Below are 23,428 nucleotides of genomic sequence, written 5' to 3' on the forward strand. Positions count from 1 at the left end.
ACCAGCTAGAGCCAATGACTGTGGAAGCAGCTTCTGGTCAGACCACACAGCGCAGCCGCTGCAGACAACTCTCTTCTGTTGTCTCTGCTTCAATCTCTTCATGTTTCTTTTCTTTTTTTTTTTTTTTTCTTCAAGAAGACAAGGGTGTCTCATTGAAGCTTCAGGGAAATCACTGAATCTTAATGGAATCTAATTGGCTTCCATGGTTATCTCAAAGGAGTTGTGGTCATAAAAGTTAATTAAATTAGATTCATTTGCATATTCAAGACCATTCTATTCCCTCACTTTAAAACCTGGGAAAGAGGAGATGTGTCCCTCCTCCCTGGATAGGACATGCAACAATGTCCAAATCGTTTTCTTTGTATGCCTGAGAATTAGAGTAGTGGGCTATTTTTTGAATCCTCTTGCCTAGCTTGTGTCCTCCTTATTTTTTTAGGTATATGTCAGTGCGAGAGTTAAATTGGTATGCACTGCAGGTCTCTTTGAAATATGGAACTAGTCCTTTATAGAACAAGCTTTGCTGTGCTTAAGACAAGTATTTTCTAAACAAAAGGTGAATTCAGAATGTTCAGTAGAAAAAGGAGCTAGCAACATTTACAGCCACAGGCTAGCTAGAAGCATCTCCCATTTGAGTGTGTGCTTGTTTGCATGATCATTGGCAACAACCACACCCATAGCTTTCTTAGAGGGTCAGAGGAATGGAATGATTGGACCCTAAGAGGATGTCTAGTCTACCCAGCTGCCTGTGGTAGGCCTAAAATAACCAGCTGAAATGGAACTCTGGCCTGTTTTCTGAACCCTCAAGGGAAGGCTTCCTCCTCTATATAACGACCCATTTTTAACAACACTTAATATTACCAGAAAGTGCTCCCTTGTGTCAAACCTATATCCCCTCTGCTACTGATTTACTGTTTATTCTCACATGCATGCAACACTGGTGTGGGTGATCGAAGCCAGTCACTCCACCCTGCTCATTTGTACATGGCCTTGGAATAGCAACTGGATATTGATATTGGTGCCGTGCCCAGATCAGTCTTTACAGATTAAAGGCCATGTCTGCCCTACTTCCATTGGCCACTCTTACCTGTTAATGCAGGTGAAGGTATATCATTAACCTATTCTCCCTGTCACGAGAAGACAGGTCTGATTTATCTTTAGGGTTTTTATTTCTTTAATGAACACAAATGTGCCATCCCAGTGCTAAGTTTTCAGGAAACAGTGGTGGACAGGAAAGACTAAGACGCTGCCCTCAGGCATGGAATTCGGACATAATACAAATAATTACAAATGAGGTGAGAGTTACAAAAAAGTGTAGGTTACCAAAAAAACACATAACAGTCTGAGCTAACAGAGACTAGGGGGACAGGAAAGCCTTCTGGATAAAGTGATGCTTCACCTGAAACCTGAAGCATGAATAGGAAGTATCAAAGTGGAGAAGAGTATTCATGACAGAGGGAATGGCATATGCAAAGTCCCCAGCAGGAGAAAGAGAGTGGCCTGGTGAAGGGCTGGTGCTGAAATTCAGACAACAGGACAGAAGCTGTGGAATCATCAGACCTCACTCATGGCCTGTCCCTGCTCAGCTATGGGAGGATTAAGCTGAGACTGACACCCAGTGTCCTAGTCCTGGCTTTTGCAGTTTGAGAGCTTGGAGCCACTGATGCTTAGTGACAAGGGTCAGGCACCTGGAGAAAAAGTGGAAGGAAAAAGGCCCCACTTGAGCAACCAGAGGCTTTGATGGCTCTGAGGCTCCCGTGAAGTAGCATAGCATAGCACAATTGTAGCAGTCAGCTTTCAGGGGAGTGACATGCTGCACATGTAGTTGTTGGCAAGTCACACTTTCAGCGTCTCCAACCCCTCATCTGAGAGATGATGAGTTTAGGTATGGACCCTCCTCACTCACATTCTAGAAGCACTCAGCAACAATAGTCCCTATATGGTTCGTTCATTCTTAAGTGGGTCACGTTATTACTAAGCTAGCCTACATTTGGGAGTGGGAGGAGGAGTTATTCAGATGCAGCCAGCAAGCCTCTCTCCAATTCACTTTTTTTTTTTTGGTGGGGGGAGGGGTTAATTTTTTGTTGTGGTGTTGGTAAAATATGCATAACATAAAATTTACCATTTTAAACACTTCTAAGTGCAGAATTCAATAGCATTAATTACACTTGCAATGTTGTAAAGCCCTCACCACTATTTCCAAAATTTGTCATTCCAATTCACTTTTTTTTAACAGTTTAAACAGTCTTTTTTTCCCCAGTTTAATTGAAATTTGATTGACAGACAACATTGTATTAAAGGTATACATCATAATGATTTGATAGTGTATATGTTGGGAAATAATTACCACAATAAATTTAGTTAACTAATATTACCATTTAGTTACTAAATAATTACCACAATAAATTTAGTTAACTCTAATCACTCTTTTTAAAAAGATTATTTATTTTTAAAGAGAGAGAGAGTGAGGATGTACACAAGCAGGAGGAGGGGCAGAGGGGAAGGGAGAGAGAGAATGTCAAGTAGACTCTGTCCTGAGGACAGAGCCCAATACCAGGCTCCATCCATCCCAGGACCCTGAGATCTGAAACCAAGAGTTGGACACTTAACCAACTGAGCCACCCAGGTGCCCCAACTCCAGTTCACTTTTAAACAAGTCAGGGCAAGTTCTACAAGTGTCCTCATAATCCATGAACCTGACCATCTATCTTGACTCCTGACTTGGATCTTGAGAGATCTGATACTGCTCTTAAAAACAAATGATGCTTCTTACTCCTTGTATAAAAATGTGTACAAAGGGTAAAAAGAAAGAGTAAACTGCTAAATAATTAAGCCCTCTCCTTCTGCTACTAGGTAAGTCACCTTGTTCAAAATCATAGTACTTAATACTGCAAATTTACTAAACCCCATCTATGTACCTAGCACTAAGCTAGTTGCTTTGCACATATCATTTGACAGGTAGATAATATTTTTCCCACTTTACAGATAAGGGAATAGGCTATGGTAGAACCAGATTTTCAGCCCAAATCAGTCTGCTTTTAAGATTTGGTTCACCCCTCCATACTTCGTTACTTCTCCAAAGGGGAGACCTGAAGAGGGCATTTTGAAAAATGAAGAAGAGGAAAGAAAGACCAAAATTAAATTTGAGCTCATGCTTAACCTACTCAGATTTGTTCTGATTGGTTTTGTCACCTAAGTTCTAGCTTCTCCAGTTCAGTCTTTCTTATCTCTCTGGCCTATGGAATTGATGGTATTTACTGCCCCACTTTTCAACAATAGTATGTGGCTCAATTACTTAAGAAAATCCTTAGAGCATCAGGGTGCTTAGCAGGCAAAAGGGGTTAAAAGCCCAAAGAAGGGCTGAGCTCCCTGCAACTCAGGTTGGCACAGAAGGCCAGGAATAATGAAGCCAGTTGAACTGCCCACCCTCCAGAACCCTTGGCTGTGAGTTTTAACAGAACAGAAAATAATCATTGAGACAAGGGAACTGTCAAGTAAATTGATATTAAGAGTTCAGATTTTGTTTTCTTTTTCCCTTACCAGGTGTGCTGTGAGAATTCAAAGCATAAGGAAGGAGAATGGGTTAAAAATAGTGTAACAATAGCCAGTGTGACAATAGCATGATAAAAAAGCATCGTGAATTATATAAGAGGACTCTAGGAAAAAAACTTAAAAGGAATAAAAGCAGAGGCAGGAGCAAGCACACAAACACCATGGGATGTTAAAAGGCTCAGAGTGAAACATAGTAGGATATCATAAAATTAAAAAAAAAATACCAGCTTCAAAAGTATGAAGATTTTTAGGGACACCTGGTGGCTCAGGCAGTTAAGCATCTGCCTTGGGCTCAGGTCATGATCTCAGGGTCCTGAGATGGAGCCTCTGCATCTAGCTCCCTGCTTCTCCCTCTGCCCTTCCCCCCACTTGTGTGCATGAGCTCTCTCCCTCTCTCTCTCAAATAGGTAAATAAAATCTTTTTTTTTTTTTAAAGAAGTATGAAGATTTGTAAATAGAATTGTTTGTCCCTTGGAGCGTCTGGGTGGTTCAGTGGGTTAAGCCTCTGCCTTCCACTCAGGTCATGATCTCAGGGTCCTGGAATCAAACCCTGCATCAGGCTCTCTGCTCAGCAGGGAACCTGCTTCCCCCTCTCTCTCTGCCTGTCTCTCTGCCTACTTATGATCTCTCTCTCTGTCAAATAAATAAATAAAATCTTAAAAAAAAAAAAAAAAGAAGAAGAAGAAGAAAGAAATGTTTGTCCCTCAGGGTGAAGTCAGACATCAGTATCTTGGCTTGCGGGGCCCTCTATGCCTTGCCTCTCCGGCCTCATCCCTTCTGCCACAATGAACAACTCTCTCAAGAACTGTTTGTTCTCTCTCCAAGTCCTCACTTCCCTTCTCTGACATGTCAAAGTAGGTCATATTTCCCACTTATACCTTCTGACAGCTCCATGCTAACCTTATTATCCTTGTAAATATTGCTCAACATCTACTTTCCTGCCCTCCCAGGGTAGGTCCAACTCTACCTTGTTTATTGCTCTATTGCCAACCCTAGCACTGTTATGAATAAATGAATGAATGTTGGTGGCCATTTAGGTTTCCAACTGCCTAACTTCATGACATTTGAAGAAAACAATTGTTTCTTTAGTTCATGTAGCATGTCAGAATTTAACAAGAGAAGCAGAACCAACATAAAGAGTTTTTCATTTTTTAAAAATCTATCCATTCAGTTATTATAAGGAAGTGCCTTACCCAGAGGTAGGAACCGGTTAAGCCAGCCTGGTATCCACAGGGCGGGCAGTCAGAAAGCGGAGATCACAAACAGGCTAGGACCTCAGAAGAGTGAGTGTGATGAGGAGAGTACCTTGCAGAAGCCAGGGCTCTCAGTCGTGGAGTTGAGTACACACACTTGGCCAGGCGTCAGTGAAATCGAATGAAGATCCAGCTGGAATGAAAAGCAATTTCAGGCCCAGCTGCTGCTTCTGCTGCTTCACACCAACAAGGCAAATCAGCAGATCAGCAGCACCAACATCAGTTTTGTCCCAGGGTGTAGAAAAAGATTTTACAACTTTCCTTCTGCTCGTGTGTGTAAACTCTCTAGCATCATGGAGGTCTTAAACCCTCTTTTTTAAAAAGCTTTTCTCGGGGGTGAGGGAGAATTGGATGAAGGTAGTCAAAAGTACAAACTTCCAGGTATAAGGTAACTAAGTACTGAGCTGGCATGTTGACTTTGGTTAATACTGCCATAGGAGATATTTAGAAGTTGGTAACAGAGTACATCCTAAGAGTTCCTATTGCAAGAAAAAAAAAGATTTTAATTTTCTATATGTATATGAGATGGTGGATGTTAAGTAAACTCATTGTGGTAATAATTTCGCAGTATTAATCATACCATCATGCTGTGCTCCTTAAACCTTATACAGTGCTGTGTGTCAATTATATCTCACTAAAACGGGGGATTTTCTGATTAAATCACCTGGAACTATCTCCCTTTGGTTAATTTAAAATCAGCTGAGTAGGGACTTTTATTATATCTGCAAACTCCCTTCACAGCAGCCCCTAGATTGGTGCTTGGTTGAGTTGGGAGTGGGGAGGGGGCATGTCACCCAATAGTTGCTGCCAAGCTTTCAGCTGATGGTTTTTACAAAAGAATCTTCTTTGTAGCTCACTATAGCCAGGAACCTACTAGACAAGGAATTCAGGAGGATGTAGTTCAGCCTAGCCTCATGGACACATCCCAAAGCCATCACAGGTCACATCAAAGGACAACTATATCCATAACCTCCAGTCTGACCCTGAGTGAAAGAAATTAGTGACCGAAACAAGCAACATTCCTAAGTGGGGACGGCCACCTTGCTAGGAGAAGCAGGGCTGACCCTGCAGAGGCAAAGCAAATGAGTAATTCCAAATTAGCTTAGAGCTAATCACCTTAGTGGAGAATGTTCTCAAGAAGAGGAGGTATCAGGAGCTCTGCGAGCCAAAATAGTGGGTGGTAAGAATAGATTTCTATCAGAAGCCGGGGAAACCCCATTCCATGGTTCCAAGATGGAATATAGGTGTTCATCAGTGGAAGTTTTTGAAGGATTGAATCAATCAACCAAACAATGCCTCCTTCTAACTCATCTATTCAGAAAAGATTAAGGCCCAATGTGAAACTGTCGTGCTAAGACACACTGCCGTGACCTTAATGGAGTGTTCCTAGGGCAAAGATCAAATAGCTCCAGCTATAGGCCAAGAGTTCTCTTAAGAAAGAGCCTTTGAGGGCGCCTGGGTGGCTCAGTGGGTTAAAAAGCCTCTGCCTTCAGCTCGGGTCATGATCCCAGGGTCCTGGGATCGAGTACTGAATCGGGCTCTCTGGTCCTCGGGGAGCCTGCTTCCTCCTCTCTCTCTCTGCCTGCCTCTCTGCCTACTTATGATCTCTGTCAAATAAATAAATAAAATCTTAAAGAAAGAAAGAAAGAGCCTTTGACTGAGAGAGCGCTATCAAATGGGCTGTCCCATCGGTCCCTTAATGGGTACTAGATACTTTTTTGTTGCCATTTCTGCATTGCCGGACACACACGTACACACACACACGCGCGCGTGACTACAATAGACTTTGCACAGCTTCCAATACAAAGTTAGGAATGAGAGCTGAACATCTAGTTGACAGTGACAATCTGGTAATCACAGAAGCCCAGGTATGACTTATCTTGAATAACCAGTGATTGAATTACGTGCCTTTGAGCTTAGCCTATACCAAATGCCTCTGGGTTTAAAAAAAAAAAATTCAGAATTTGCTCTCTGGCTTAGAGTGATTGAATTATGCTGTGGGCTATGGTAAATTCATTGCAGTGCTATAAATAGATGAAGGGCAGTTCAGTAACCCTGGGGAATTTTATCTGCCTCATTCATGCATCCAGAGATGCTGCTTACGTAAAGCCAAAATAGGCACAACCAAAAGGGCATCGAGGGAGATTGATTAAAGTTGATGATTCAAATAGAAACCAAGAAAACAAGCAAGCAATTAACAGCAAAAATCAGGACTAGTCCCGTTGCAAAGATCAAAGCAAGAAATGGGCCTCTGAAGACAATACAGTACCTTAAACTTCCTAATAGTTTCTAGAGGCAAATTTAGAAACCTCTTTCCAGAGAAAGCCATAGCCTCCAGCTGTTCTTTCTCTGCACATTCAGGCATAGACCCTCATCACAGTCTCTCAGGGATTTACACTTCACACTGGCACAGCACACTCATCCCTCCTAGAAATACTCTTCCTTGACCTCCAGGCACAGCACCAGAAAGTCAATTAAGAACCATTTTAAAATGTTACTCAAGCAACTCAGAGATAAGCGAAGATACTGACAAGTTCCAGGAGTTCCCCTTAGCCAAGTTTACCACCGAGTTATTTTATTAGACAAGTGGTTTTTAAAGGAAATCATTTATCATAAGGTTGCAGGAAAGGTCTGTTCCTGGTCTCCAGCTGCCTGTGGAAAGAGTCTAGAATTGGCTGGAGTAGCTCTAAGAGGCTGGAAATTCAGTTCATGGTCAAGTATGTCAGTGTTTTAAAACATTCTAACAAACCCAACAGCACCATCTGTAAGGACTGCATAATTTGCAAAATTTCTTGCTAAATCAGCTGGCCAAATGCAAAGCCAATTGCTTTGGCGTCGGTACAGCAGTGTGCTGCAGCCGGGAAGTATTTTAAGTGGATAATGAGTAGTCTCTTCTCTCAATGACTATATTCAAATAACTTCCACTGCCTAAAATATGCAAAGTTCCTAGTCTAGGCTGCCCTAGGAACTTCTGCCCCCTAACTCAGAGTTTGAGTCTTTAGGGGATGGGAGGGAGTTATTAGATCCCCCTTCTCTATTGATATTGAAGAAAGCAGTTGCCAAGCAAAGAGCTCAGACCCTTCCCAGCTCTCACACATACACAACAGCCCACATACACACACGGAAAAACTCAAAAACACAGCTCACATTAGTCCTGAGCTAGGCAAGGCTTACATCTACTGCAGCCAAGAATAGCAGCCAAGTCTTTAATTTACTTAGTTACAGTATCTCCTCTAAAATTATTAATTATTTGGGTACTTCAGATGCCCTTTTTTTAAAATGAGGAAACACAGGTAGAAAGTATTTCTCTGCCTTTTTCTCTTGAGAAACATAGTTCTTCATTGATTATCCATGGAAAATGTTCTCTCTCTCTCTCTCTCTCTCTCTCTCTCAAGTAGCAAAACAGATGGAAGTTCCTTCTGTGAAGAAACCAAATTCTATACTCTTTATATCCAACCATCATTACCTCCATCTCTATAATTTAAGAAATCAATAGACATGCAATAAATGCTTGATTATTTGTTTATTAAGTGAGTTGCTCCCCCAAGTTACTTTAGAACCCACAGTTCACAGACAAGAGCACCAGCATCATGAGCACGTCAGAAATGCAGACTCGTACCCCAGACCTCCTGAATCAGAATCTGCATTTTAATGAGATTTCCAGGAGACTTGTAAGCACATCAAGGTCTGAGAACCATTTTCGAATACATCGTGATTCGTACACTCTTACTATTGGTCTGATAAGGTCTGTCACTCCTCAAAGATCATTTCTTGCCATCAGGGACACTTCCATGGAAGCAGTGAGTAATAACTGACTTTATTTGGCACTAACTGGATGTCCAAAGTAGAGGACACATAGTTAACATGAAGGGAGTTACAAACCTAGAAAAATGGGGAAGTAGATCAGAACTTTATCTAGCTTCCAGGTCCACATTTCCCATCATTGGCCTGTAAAGCCAGGTGGGGACCAGCAATGTTACAGAACTCTCCCCTCTTCTGCAGGACGTGTGACATCCCTGTCTTCCACCTGCTAAATGCACTATCCTGATGCCCTAAGATCCACCCCCCCCCATTTCTAGATACCCATGGGGGTGGGCCTAGCTCACACAGAACCAATGTCTTGTAGCTTTCATCTAGTGATTTTGAGAAACTAGTTTTCTGGGACTTGTTTCTTTCTTCCAATGTTTGATCTATTTATAAAATTCTTTGACATTTTACATTTTATTTTTCATTTCAACAGAAGGCTATAACTATTGAGTATCTACTCTATGCAGTCTAAAAGATAAGGTCCCTGCCTGCCAGCAGCTGACCATCTGGTTAGGGAAATCAGGCCTTAGCAATTCAAGGCACTCTATGATTAAGTCTAGAAATGACAGCAACAGCAACAACAAAAAGACGTAGATTCATATTCAGACTTTATACCACTTATTACTGGCAAGTCTTCTCTAAGCTTCATTTCCTCTGTCTGTACAATGGGGGCATTATTAAACAATGCATGTAAATTGCCAACACAGTACCTAAAGCATGACACCTGCTTAGTAAATATTAGCTACCCCTATCGCTTACCATCTCCTCCGAACCAGTGTAGATATAGGACAAAAATGAGATGGAGAAAGGATGTGCATAAGGGAAGAGACAGCATTCTAGGCAGGAGGCATAGGCTAAGCAAAAACTTGGTGTCAGGAGTGAGCATGCCTAAGGAAGAAACTGTATGGGACTCACAAACTTGCCGAAGTAAAAAGTTCAGGTCAAGGAGTTATGACAAAGGAACATTTGGAAGAAAAAAAATTAGTTTGAATTTGCACAGAATCTCCTGGAGATTTCTGAATTTCTTTAGTACCATGACTTTCTAAGAAAAATGTGTAAACTAACAGAAAAGTTAGAAGTCTATACTAATGAGCATAAATGTATCTATTACCAGTCATTGTCTTAAAGAAAAAATAAATACCTAGCATTGCTATGAGAGATATTTAAAATTTTTATTTAAATTCAAATCTGTCATCCAATTTTTTTCCAACTTCACTAAATGTGAAGCCCAGATCTAGGCTGATAAATAAGTTTACATAAAGAATATAGTTAGTTCTTCAAGTTTATAAAGTCCACAATTTCAGCATAAAAGAGGATTTAAAAAGGATCCCAAAATATCTTAAGATGTCCAAGAAGCTATTGCTACTACTAATGAGTTCAAATAGCTTGCTGAGCATTCTTATTACTTCTGCTCATTAGTAAAAGTCCTATATAACACCCAGCAGAAAATAATCAGCAAATCAATTAATTAAGGCCCTATCGACACTCCTCTTGCCACCCCCAATCCCATCTTTGTTGTAAATAAGCTTTCTTGCCTACATTAAAGTCATTAGTTCTCCATATGTAAATAGTAATGTCCTTTAATTTAAACTGATTAAATATCAGAGAACAAATTTCAATCCACTCTTTCTGATCTAGCCAGGATATTAAAAACATAGAGCATTACTGTCTTACTTAGCAAATTTAACACAACTGTATACACTTTTGAATTCATTAATTTCCAGATTCACCTTCCCCCCAAGGACATTAGCCAGAATGCTATCTTTAGCTATAATACACACACACACAAATACTATAGTAATTAAAGAAACCACCCATTTCCTTCCCCCTAAGTTCCAGGAAGCTATGTTATTTCTGTGGACCAATTTCTATTTGCCAACTGTTCTCCAGAGCCTTTAACGGAAAATAAAATGTACTAGAAGCTATTCTTCAAATGACAGCCAAGAACACATCTCCTAGTATCTCCTCCCTTCAGAGGAAAAAGCAAAAAATGTTTGTGTATATTTAAGACCTTTACATTTAGGATTTTGTTAAATCCTGAAACGTGTAAAACCTCACAGTGTCTTGAACAGAAGTGTTTGAAAGAACCTCTGGTCTCTAAAGTTAGCTAGATTCTCTGCAACATTCACCTCTTATTTTGGCTCCTCTAATTATCCCTTTTAACTTAATGTTGGTTATTTTTATTTCTTCCATCTTTCCTCATACCACATGGTTTACGACTGGTAAAAAGAAAAAATTATATTTACATATATTCTCAGTGGTAATTTCTCAGAGTGTTCCCCTCCCCCAGTTACACTAGGGGAGTTGGTGAGGGTTTTGGCTTCTTTTATCCTTTTCCTTCTTCAGTCAAAACAGAATAAATTATCCATATAATCACCAACAAACAACTTCTTAAGTATTTCCCACTCCTCAAACTTTGATAACACGAATTAGGCTTATCTCAACCAAGTGTCACATGTGAATTACTTCATCATGAAAAGGGAGATTGGGGCGGGGGTGGGGGTCGGAGAGACTTACTTCCTTCTGATTTGGATCCAAGCAGAGATCTTGTGTTCCCCAGAAGGGAGCCCAGGCAAGACATCTCCATAGCAATCCCCCCACACTCCAATCTTTCCTCTCTCTGTTCTTTTCCCCAACAAATACCTCCCAGAAGGCCAGAATATTTTGTTAGAGAATCTCCAAACTGCTAAAATCCCAAACAGGACAGAAGCTTTAGCAAAAGTTTAGTAACTGATACTTATTTTCCTCATTATGAGCAACACAACAAACAACCTCCCCTTCCTGCTCCTCAGACGGTGCCCTTCACTTCCTGTCCAGGTCAGATTCCTCTGCTGGAGGTTCACCCAGGGCTTCACTTCCTGCTGCCTCAGAGCATGCTTCATTTCCTGTGAGTTTGATGCCAGTTTTCCTCACGGGCTTCTTAGCCTGTACCATTTGTTTACCTCTTGCTTATTCCCAACGCCTTCTCAACTTGTCTTCTAGACCTGCCATTCTTTCCCTATTCTTTGCCCACTCACCAGACTCACCCTTCCTTAAAAACCATCTTTTTCACAGAAGTCCTTCAGTAGCTAAGGCCAGTCAGTACTTTTTAGTGTCCTGTTGATTCTGGTTTGCTTTATTAGCTTAATAGTGAAAATCAACATGTGTTTTAAAGGCCCAGCCCTCACACTCAATTAAGAATATTTGATATCTGAATTGTGCTTATCAACTATGAGCTATGCCTTGGTTTTTTAGTTTTGTTTATTGTTGTTTTACACTGAGCAAGACCATACCTACCAGCTACCTCTCTTGATCCCCAAGGTTAAATTAAGTTCTTCTAGTCATTCTTTCTCATAATACCTTACACTTTTTATTGTTTCATTTATGACCAGTGTAACAAATTCTCTAGTTATCTATTTGATAGTTTTCTCTGCCATGACCTATAAATTTTATGAGACCAGGAAAAAGCCTGGTGGTCCCTTTGTCAAGTTGTCCTCTTTTTTTTTTTTTTTTTAAGATTTTATTTATTTATTTGACAGAGAGAGATTACAAGTAGGCAGAGAGGCAGGCAGAGAGAGAGGAAGGGAAGCAGGCTCCCCGCTGAGCAGAGAGCTCGATGTGGGACTTGATCCCAGGACCCTGAGACCACGACCAGAGCCAAAGGCAGCGGCTTAACCCACTGAGCCACCCAGGCGCCCCAAGTTGTCCTCTTTTATTCCCCCCTTATTCTGCCTTCCTCACTTTCTGCTGCCAACACAAATACAGGGCTTGGCACATATTAGAAGACCAATAAATACATATTGAATGCACCACAAAAAGAAATGGTAACTATGGGAAGTGATGGATATATTAATTAGTTTAATTGTGGTGAATATTTCACAATGAATACATATATCAAATCATCACTTAATACACCTTAAATATATATACATTTTTGTCAATTATACTTCCTAAAGCTGGTAGTTTTGTCAACTATACTTCCTGAGCAGATGAAAGAATGAATGAATGAATGAATGAATGAATGAAAACTTCTCTCTTTTTTCCTTCCCCACTGGTTTTCTTTCAGTGCTACACCTAGTTCTCACCTCCAACCATAATGACCACTTGGCACCAATAGGACCAAAGAAGTACATCCCCTGCCCCTGGTTGATTATGCAAATGACATTTGAGGGCCTTCCAGGAATAGCATTCAGGCCCAAGTCACAGTGGTAAGACTTTTGTTTAACTGTAATAATGCATCTTTCCTTAATCACTTCCATTAAAAAAGTAATCTCCCTTTATGAATGCTCTCTACGTCTCTGCCGATACCTTATATAACCTGACATCTCTGAGTTCTGTGGTGACAGATTTTGACATACATATAGGAAATTCTTCTTCAAATGCGAACAGAAGTTGGCAAAAGAGTGCTTTTCTGCACTACTTTGCAAAAACCACTAATGTGGAGTGGGTTGCACAATAATAAATTATTCAGATCATAAATCTAAAGTAATTAGTTCATCATGATCAATACAATCTAAGTGAATTGGTGTGTGGCATTCAATTTTCATAATATAATTAGTTTTGAAATATTCAAATTAAGGAGACAAAGATCATCATAAAAAGTACTGAGTCTCCTGATTAAGTAGAAGAATACTGCATTTTGCTCTTTATACTAATAAATCTAAATTATGTTCTTTTTCCACTTACATAAAAATTTCTTTTTTTTTTTTTTTTGTTTTAAATCAAATTACGTCTGACTGGAGTTACTAAAGCTCTAGCCATTGAGAAATATTCGAAGAATGATGGAAAGTCAGCAAAGGTCATTTGCTGATGAATTTGAGTTATCTCATCATGAGAAAATTTATTTTTTTCAGTAATTAAAAGCTGGCCGTTATGGGGTACCTGGGTGGCTCAGTGGGTTAAAGCCTCTGCCTTCAGTTCAGGTCATGATCCCAGGCTCCTGGGATCGAGCCCCATTTGGGGCTCTCTGCTCCTCGGGGAGCCTGCTTCCTCCTCTATCTCTCTACCTGCCTCTCTGCCTACTTGTGATCTCTGTCTGTCAAATAAATAAATAAAATCTTTAAAAAAAGAAGAAGCTGGCAGTTTTAAAAACTTTAAAAACTTCCCTCGAACCCACAAAGAAATTTTCTAAACCACAAAGAACAGATAAATTTTCTTTCTAGAGAGAAACTCGGGGTTATTATTCTATTCATATGTCCAATATAAGCTGTGTCATTTCCATAAACTTATTTTTGTGTTCCGGACTTGCCAAGATAATATATTGTCTCCTGTTTTCGAATTTTTCTGAGCTTGGAAAACTGATGTCTACATGGCTCATTAAAAACATCCTCAATGAATTCTTATTGTTTTGGGTACAGTTTCTCAACCTGAGGACGACTGACATTTGGAGACAATTCTGTGTTGTGGAAACTGACCTGCACATCGTCAAAAGGTTAGCAGCTTCCCTGGTCCCCACCTTCTCAACGCCAGTAGCATCTCCCAGCTGTGACAACCAAAAGGTCTCCAGACATTGACAAATGTCCTGCGGGTAGCAAAATTGCCCCCAGAAGAACCACAGTTTTTTCAGTATTATTTCCTTCCAAATAAGAGGCATTATTAAGTCATTATCTTTCTTTCTCTTTATTCTTTATCAATAATGCTAGTAACCATTCATGGAACAATATTTACAGCCTCCCAAGAGAAATTCAGAACAATTAAAGCAAATGGAGAAATGCATTTCATGCAGAAATGGATTTTTTTTCCCTTTTCATGATTATCCAAGTAGTTTTGTCTCTTGCCTCAAACTCTGCTCTGACACCTGAGACTTGCAGCTACACCAAAGGGACCTTCTGTGGGGTAACTAATAAGCAAGAGCAGTATAGGGCAGTGAGTAAGGGAATGTCCTACCAGCATCAGACACCTAGCTGCCTATCCTGGCTTAAACATTTTTGTGCCTTGATTTTTCTTATCTGGAAAATGGGAACAATGAGAACAGCAGTACTTATTCAGGTTTGTGGTGATACATAACAATATTAGACCTATAGTGTGTACTTATGTATTAATTAGCTGTTATTAGTGAACGTTTATGAAGAAATTTGCCAGATCACCCAGAGATTTGGCATCTCTGCCCTGGCCTCTGCAGCAAAAACTTCTAATCAAAAAGCATAAAACTATCATTTCCCTTAACCCTGAGTTCTGGGGGTTTGGTGGGCTCTGCCTTCCAGCAGCACTCCATAGATGAATTACTCCACAGCTCTCGTAACTCTAGGGATATGTTCACCACATTTTTTTAAAAAACGATGGGAATTGATTTTTATCTTTAATTTTTGCTTACAAATAATTCATCTTTTATGAGAAAAATAACAAGCTCCAAAGGGAAAATGCAGACACCCGTCTGTTCCCACACTGTCTTGAGTCAAAGGGTAAGAATTATCTACCACCAATAAGCTTAATGAGAAACAACCTTCAAGTTGTAATTTCAAAAGACTATAAATTGAGGTCTAGCTCTACCCATGGTGCAGTTCTTCTAAAATTCAGAGTTAAATACTGTCTCATTACTCTGTCATATTAGCTGGGACTCTTTCTGATGAAAGTGATTAAAACTAACCTAAGGAAAAAGATTGGGGGAGAGGGAGGAGGAGAGGGAATTTATCAGCTCTTGCAACCTGGAAGTCCACGGGCGTTCTGGCTTTAGATGGAGCTGGATCAAGCTCAAGTCTTGTCATCAGTTCTCTGTCTCCAGGCTCTGCTTTCCTCTGTTGTGCTGATTTCATTCTCTCCAAGTAAGAATTAATCTCTTATCAAAACGAAGGAATAACAAGGAAAAAGCATGTTGAGAAGTCAAAGCAATGACGACTACACTAGATAATATCCTTATTTACACATAATTGTTAATAAAGAAATGAGCTAAATAGAGGCCATCTCCCTTAAGAAACCCAAGTTCTACCCATTATTCAGAGTCTAGGACAATTGCTACCTCAGTCATGTAGCCTTCTTTGATAACCTCACCCCTAGTAACTGCTATTTTATCAAAATGCTAAGGTGCTTATCATCCACATAGTTTATTTTGCTAACTAGCGTGAATTGCTTTGTATCATTAAGTGTATGTAGAAAAATATGCACATATACATTGTATATCTCCAACTCAATTTTTTTTTTTTGAGAGAGAGCGTGTATGCACACATGCATGCGCATGAACATACAAGCTGGGGAGAGGTGAGGGGCAATGGGAGAGGGAGAGAGAGAGAATCTTAAGCAGGCTTCATGGCTAGCATGCTGAGCCCCATGCGGGGCTTGTTTTCAAGACCATGAGATCATGACCTGAGCCAAAATCAGGAGTCAGACACTTAACTAACTCAGCCACCCAGGCAGCCCTCAATCCTTTTTTTCAACCACAATTATTTTTTTATTATAAAAGGTATTTATTTCTCATATTTATTACGAGATTTTTCCCAATCTTCCTTGCCCTCTGTGCCCATGTGATGGTAAAAGGATTTTATTTAAGGCATAAATACTCAAGGACAAAGAAGAAGCAAAAGCAACAAAACATGGGAAACTGGAAAGTCAGTGGTGTAACTGACATTTCAAAGCCAAAGAACTGGAACAGCTTTGGGAGAAATACAGGGTTTGTAAACTGGTCTGTGCTACAGAATCCCAGAAAGACTTTGGAAGGAAAAGGTGCACATACCTCTGAAAGTGTCCAGTTCGGTGGGGAGGCTGGAAACTGAAGGCTTGATTGAGTGTCCATGTGTCATTCTCCTGGGAATGAAAGGCACAGCGCTGGGAACATAGTTAGTAGCAATAGTCATAGTCATAGAACATGGTCATAGTAAGAGTAATAGGACATAGTGTAATATCATTGCATGGTGACAGGTGGCAGTAATATTGGTGGTGTGCACAGCACAGCAAACAGAGTTGTTGAATCACTACGTTGCATACCTGAAACTAACGCAACACTGTGTGTCACCTGTATGTACTTCAGTTATTTAAAAAAGAAAAGCACTAAGTCCACCATCCAGGACTCCTCTACCAAATGGAGCAGCACAGCTGCTCCTCTTCAGCCTAGTAGGAAACCAAGCCTCCTCCTTGAGGAAGTAAAACAGAGAGGCTTAGGCATCAAAGTCATCAGCCCAGCTGGGGTCAAGGACATACTATCAAAATCAAGGACGTTTGAGGCACCTGGGTGCTGAGCGTCAGACTCTTGATTTCAGCTCAGGTCTGATCTTAGAGTTACAAAATCAAGCCCCACATGGAGCTCTGCACTCACCTGGGCATCTGCCTGAGATTCTCTCTCCCTCTCCCTCTGCCCCTCCTGACCCTGACCCCACTAAAATAAATAAATCTTTTGAAAAAAAAAAAAAATCAAGGACACCAGGTCCAGCTGGAGTGGAGTAGTCTGTGCACACCAGCCATGCAACTCCATCACTAATTACAACAGTAATGATGTCGTTGTAGCTCCCGTTTGCTGAACATTGACCATATACCAGCCCCTGGGCTAAGCATTATACATGAATAATATCACATCTGATCCTCAAATAAATCCTATGAGGTAAATACTATTTTGTACTTTAAAATACTGTAAGGGACACCTGGGTGGTTCAGTCTGTTAAGCGTTTGACTTTGATTCCAACTCAGTCATGATCTCAGAGTCGTGAGATGAAGCTCCAGCGTCAGGCTCTGCACATTAGGTGTAGAGCTTGTTTAAGATTCTCTCCCCTTTGCCTCTCTCCTCCTAAAAAATAAAATAAAATGCTTTAAATGGGAAGTAAAAGTTTATATAGCTGGTTAAGTTATAAAAAGACTAAATAACTGGCTGAAGAACTTAAAACTAATCAATGTCAAAGCTCAAGTTTGTACCCTGAATCACTACACTCAGTGACCCCCATTTATCAATTATTTTGTTCATTTATTCATTCAACAAATATTTGCTGTGTATCCAATACTAACTCATCAAGATTTGTAAAGATGAATATAACATGTGGTCTCTATCCCAAGAAGCTCTCAGTATAGAGAGGGCAACAAATCAATAAACGAGCATAATGATACATTGAAAAAGTGTGTCTCCAAACTGGGGTTACAGAAAGGATTCTGTTATCTCTCTCAACCAGTTCTCTGACTCTGTTCTGAGTCCTGTGTCTTCCCTACATGGAAAGTAAATGAAATCTTGGGCAGATTCCATAAACCCTTTTAAATACTCTTTTTTTTTTTAAGATTTTTTTTTTTTTTTTTTTTTTGACAGAGATCACAAGTAGGCAGAGAGGCAGGCAGAGACAGAGAGGGAAGCAGGCTTCCCGCTGAGCAGAGAGCCCGATGCGGGGCTCGATCCCAGGACCCTGGGATCATGACCTGAGCCAAAGGCAGAGGCTTAACCCACTGAGCCACCCAGGCGCCCCGACTCTTTTAAATACTCTTATTGCAAAGTCCCTCTGTCTCTGTTAGTTACCAAAACAGTCTGATTTTAATTCAATAATCTGAATCTCATTCAAAGTTAAAACTTCTCAGCTCCCTGGCAGGAGAACCAGCAATGGGGAGGAAGGAGCATGGTGCGCTTCTCCTCTGTCTCTCCACCTCGTGCTGCTCCTCATCTTCTGTGCCTTCCCAATACTGTCCGTAGCTCCTCCAGCAATGGAGGCAGAAAGAGAGGGATAAACAGGCAGAGGTGACTTAGCTATCCAGTCCTCTTGTGATCTGCCAGCAGTGTTCTGTGGCCTTGAAGAGTTTCAGGGAACTGAAACTCTTTGGTAGGATCTCAAGATACTACCCTCTCCCTCCCGGGAGCCTTCTGAATAGCTCCATGGACACAGGCCATGCCTCTCTTTTGACTTCTGATCTCCGTCTCTGCCTTCAGCCACTCGAGTCACACTCCTACTAAAGTAACTGCTCTCTTCCAGTTAACTTCTTGGGAAGAATTCAGAAAAGGCCCCAGGCTATTTTGCTCCTATGTGTCCACAGTCCAGTCAATGGGAAACTTACACACTCTTGCCAGTCAATGGGAAACTTACACACTCTTGCCAGTCATCATGAATGAAAGTGCAACATATTCCACATGAAGACTGTTTCTCTCTGTTCTGCCAATAGGCAGGTGCCTCTGGCCCCAGTCCCTCAACTTCACTATGCTCAGGCCCAGAACCAAAGCCTATCCCTTTGCCCTCAAACCCCATGGCACTTCTGTGTTTCTCTTGAATGGTCCTGTTGAAGACATCTCGCTTGACTATGGAGACTTGAGTGTGGTAGCTCTCCCTCTTGGAGACTTGGAGACTTGAGGCCTCCCTCTTTATTATTGAACATATTTTTACTTCTCGAGCATTATGCTTACAGAGACAACTCATGGTTTCACTTAATTTTCCACTGAGGTCATAATCTATTTTTAGAAATGCATTCTATGCAAAATATATAAAAAATAAGCTCAGAGTAATGCTTCCAAACACAGGACTATGTAACCCCTGGGAAAAAGAAAACCTCTGGGGTCTTGTTTCTGATGGCATTCATCCTTATCAGAGGTCTCTTGAGAATTATTTATAGGTCAAAAGGTGAATAAGTGTCCCACAGAGCAACAACTTTGCAGACACACAAAATTAGGCCTAATTGTCAACCTCTGAATTGCACTCACTAAGTCTTTACTTGCATGTCTTGCTTTTGGTAGATCATTTGGAAATAATCTTATTCCTGCTGCTACTTTTTCTCCCAGACGCTATCATGTATTATTTTCATGAAAGTGTCAAACTTGTTGTCTCCTGAAAAAAATCATAAAAATTCTGAGACAAATAATAGCTTAAACATAAAAAACCAGGCTAGGCCATCCAGTTTTGTTCCTCTTTGAGCAATTACTCCATACGTTCCACAACTTCAAGGCTAGGGGGATTATTTCCTCAACATCACTGTCTCGCCCTTGTTATTTCCTTAATTGAATTCCCTATTGCTTATAATATCAGCCTTTACTAAACATTATAATAATCCTATTTGTTTTTAATGGGATTATGAGATTTTTCTTAATTAAATATGAAGCAAACTTTAATACTCGAATCTCACTAGAAAACACTGAAGTGGGGTGCCCAGGTGGCTCAGACTCTTGATTTCAGCTCATGTCATGATCTCAAGATTGTGGGATCAAGCCCCATGGGGGTCTCCTGAGATTCTCTCTCCCCCTGCCACTCCCCACTCCCTCTCTTAAAAAAAAAAATTTAGAAAACACAGAAGCTTCTTATTAAACAGTTTCTAAATGCCCTTCCTCTTACCAGACATGATTGTAGATCAGTATCAATCATAAAACCCACAAATCACATGACTAAAATATCCCAGAGAGGGTCAACCAAGTCCGCTACTGCTCTATAGGAAGTTCCCAGGACTAAGCTTAAATGCTGCTTTCTCTCTCTCCCTCTTTTTAAAGAATTATTTATTTGAGAGCAGTGGGGAGGGGGGGCAGGGGGAGGCAAAGGGAGAGGGAGAGAGAAACCTAAGCAGACTCTGCACTGAGTGCAGAACTGATGCGGGACTCAATCTCAATACCCTGAGATCATGATCTGAGCCAAAACCAAGTCAGTCACTTAATTGACTGAGCCACCCAGATGCCCCTTAAATGCTGCTTTCTTAATACCCACACCTCCCCCAGGCTCCCAGGAGGCTAATCTGAGATGCTTTCTCTCGCATCTCCTAATTTGCACATCAGGCCTGGCCTTCAATAAATGTGGACTGAATTTTTTTATTGAATTTTAAGCAAAGACAGTCAGACCTCTTAGCAGTCATGTAACAGATGTTTTGAACCTCTTTTTTCTTTACAGTTTGCTCACAATCAGCAGTTGTTTTATTGCTTTTACAATAAAATTTAAATCAAGGAGGAATCATTCACAGAAGGAAGTAGAGCTTGAGTGATTTAGGGCCATTTCATGTCTCTCCCTAGCTCTGCTTTGGTCTTCTACCAAGTAACTCTGCCTTTAGCTTTAAATTTAAAAAAAAAAAAAAAAAAAAAAAGGAAAGACGAGGAAGGTTAGAGAGATTGGATCAGCTTTTCAGAAAAGGAAAGAAACACCACTATTGTCATAAACTCCAGGAAACATTTCTTCAGCCAGCTAATTTGGGTGCAACTACAGGATCAATTGAATGACTTGGAAGCCCTGTTTGAAGAGGACAACCTATTAAAGGTACAGGGAGTATAACTTCTAACTTGCTTGGACTGACTTTTATAAGAGGTCTAAATTATTGAAATAATTTTCCATGATTCCACTTATAATGTGAAAGTGGTACAAACTGTTGTTCATAAATGTCTTGAAAATAGTCATTTTAATGTGTATATTAATTTTAGGAAAAAAATTGAGGATAGGGTAGGGTTGAATTTTATGATTTTACATAATTCCAGGCATCCTTGCATAATCAATGTGTGTTTACAACTCTTTTATGGGACTCAGGCATGATTCTACTATGTTAAATTATTTTAGAGGATTGCAGCTGTAGCTTTGTCCTTTTGATGTTTGATTGATCATGTCTGTATTTTCTGTGACACTGAGTCCTTGGTCAGCCTTCAGTTACAACATTGGCACCAGAGGAGAAAATGTTCCATTTTATGGAAGATGTGATTTCTAAGAACACAATGTGGTAAGAAACGAGACTGACTATGAAATCTAGAAACATGTATTTATGGCTACAAATTGATAACGGGAAATGTCTTAAGAAGACGGAAACTGACAGATTGTAGGATGGATCATCAGTAGAGACCTTCCAGAGAAAATCAACCTCAATCTATTATCTTAAGGGCAAAGAACAGAGTGAAGATGAGAAGACATGCTATTGGTGGTCATTGTTACTGAACAACTGTCCAACAGAAAGTGTCTTATTGCTTCAGGCAAGCCACTCTCCTCTACCTACTCAGTTACTCACACCAGGTAACAGAACACTCAGGGCATAGAAATAGATATGAAAATGTGTTTGTTTTCCTTTGTAATGTAATAAATCTGATTGCATGCTGACCATGACCTAGGCACTGTCATGGGTCTCAGGGATTACAAAGACAGTTGTTACTTAGTCTTTGTTTTCCAAAGGCTCCCAATCTAGTAGGAGAGACTGGCAAGTAGATAGTGCATTAAGGCCAATACTATAATAGAGGTAGCACTGGAATACAAAGAAGCAGATATTAAATCTACATCTGTGGGCACAAAGAAAGCTCCTCAAGAAAAAGTATGAAAGGATAAAGATGAAAACATCCAAAAAGAGGCCAAACTGATCCCACTAGACCAGCCAAGAGCAGGTGCTCCTCCAAAACAGGGGCAGCCTTAGCCCACCCTACTACTCTGCCACATGAAAGGGAAGAGAAGAGCATTTTTTCTAAAGACACTGCCTCACAGAGAAGAAGGCTCACAGTCACTGTGTTTCTTCCACCAAGACCCCCACTACCTACCAGCATGGCCCAGCTGGACATTCCTGCGGGTCTCACTGGTGACAGGCCTGTCCCAGAGCCCCTCCCCCAAAACCGAACCAGAGGAAGCAATGAGCTCCTTCTAGAACTTAGAGGATAGGGCTTGAGAATATGATGTATGGAGAAGTGAATACATTTTACCCCACTCATGGCTTTGGAAATAATGGAGTACAGGTGCAAGGTAGAGCCTCTTCTCAATACCCCTTGACTGTCGCAGCCTCCCATTTCCTGTCCAGTTCCCACTCTGAGTCTATGACCCAGTCTAGAGAAGCCTTATCTCTACTACTATTCTTTTAAATCTCACTATCTTAGACAAAGATCAAGACTTTTCAGACTTAACCAATACTCTAACAATTAGGGTAACCAAGGCAGAAGGTAGAATTAGAATCTAGAAGACAAACTGATAGAAAAGAAGGATCAGGAGGAGGCCTGGAACAAACAGCTTAGAAGCCATGAAAACAGAATTAGGGAAATAAATGTCCTGTAAAACATTCCAACATCAGAATTATTGGGATCCCTGAAGGGGTGGAGAAAGAGAGAAGACTAGAAGATATAGTTGAACAAATTCTGTATGAAATTTCCCTAATCTGGGGAACGGAACAAGTGTTCATGTTTAGAGGCAGAAAGGACACCCCCCAAGATCAATGAGTCTAGAAAGACATCCAGACACTTAATTGTGAAATTCGCAAATCATAATTTCAGACAAGAGGTCTTAAGGGCAGCTAGGGGGAAGAAATTCCTTATGTACAGAGGAAGGACCATCAGAATAATGTCAGACCTGTACACAGAAACCTGGCAAGCCAGAAAGAGCTGGTAAGACATATTCAGGGTACTAAATGAGAAGAACATGCAGCCAAGAATACTTTATCCAGCAAGGCTGCCATTCAAAATGGATGGAGAGATAAAGAGCTACCAAGACCAGCAAGGTTTAAAAGGGTATGGGACCATCAAGCTAGCACTACAAGAAATATTAAAGGAGGATTCTATAAAAGAAGAAGAACCCAAGAGTGACATAGAACAGAAATTTACAGAAACAATCTACAGAAACAAGGACTTCACAGGTAACATGATGTCAATAAAAATTTATCTTTCAATAATCACTCTCAACATGAATAGCCTAAATGCTCCCATAAAACGGCACAGGGTTGAAGACTGAATAAAACAACAGGACCCATCCATACGCTGTCTATGAGAGACACATTTGGAACGTAAAGATACATGCAGACTGAAAGTGAAAGGATGGAGAGCCATCTTTCATGCCAACGGGCCTCAAAAGAAAGCTGGGATAGCAATTCTCATATCAGATAAATTAGATTTTAAGTTAATGATGGTAGTCAGAGATACAGAAGGTACAGAGATACAGAAGGACACTACATTATTCTTAAAGGGTCTATTCACCAAGAAGATCTAACAATTGTAAATATTTATGCTCCCACTATGGGAGTAGCCAACTACA

At 40.5% G+C, this 23,428-nt stretch overlaps 2 long non-coding RNA genes across 16 annotated transcripts in view; one reads left to right on the forward strand and one right to left on the reverse strand.

Annotated features, from left to right (window-relative positions):
- LOC131839130 (uncharacterized) overlaps positions 1 to 23,428 on the forward strand; it is a 167,581-nt gene that overhangs the window by 100,218 nt on the left and 43,935 nt on the right. For 3 of the 8 annotated variants that reach the window (XR_009356817.1, XR_009356818.1, XR_009356820.1), the window contains exons 3-4: positions 12,655 to 12,796; positions 13,946 to 14,019. This is a non-coding gene — a long non-coding RNA (uncharacterized LOC131839130). Of the gene's footprint in view, positions 1 to 12,654; positions 12,797 to 13,945; positions 14,304 to 20,344; positions 21,705 to 23,428 lie in introns of those variants that run through there. The other 5 variants (XR_009356819.1, XR_009356821.1, XR_009356815.1 and 2 more) reach the window with 5 other exon arrangements.
- Positions 1 to 23,428, reverse strand: part of LOC131839129 (uncharacterized) — a 173,267-nt gene that overhangs the window by 99,244 nt on the left and 50,595 nt on the right. For 3 of the 8 annotated variants that reach the window (XR_009356808.1, XR_009356807.1, XR_009356806.1), the window contains 3 exons: positions 16,255 to 17,298; positions 15,175 to 15,363; positions 4,743 to 4,935 (listed from right to left, as the gene is read on the reverse strand). This is a non-coding gene — a long non-coding RNA (uncharacterized LOC131839129). Of the gene's footprint in view, positions 1 to 4,742; positions 4,936 to 11,126; positions 11,416 to 15,174; positions 15,364 to 16,254; positions 17,299 to 23,428 lie in introns of those variants that run through there. The other 5 variants (XR_009356814.1, XR_009356804.1, XR_009356810.1 and 2 more) reach the window with 3 other exon arrangements.

This window comes from Mustela lutreola, chromosome 8 (genome assembly GCF_030435805.1).
Source record: "Mustela lutreola isolate mMusLut2 chromosome 8, mMusLut2.pri, whole genome shotgun sequence".
In the NCBI taxonomy this organism is placed as follows: domain Eukaryota; kingdom Metazoa; phylum Chordata; class Mammalia; order Carnivora; family Mustelidae; genus Mustela; species Mustela lutreola.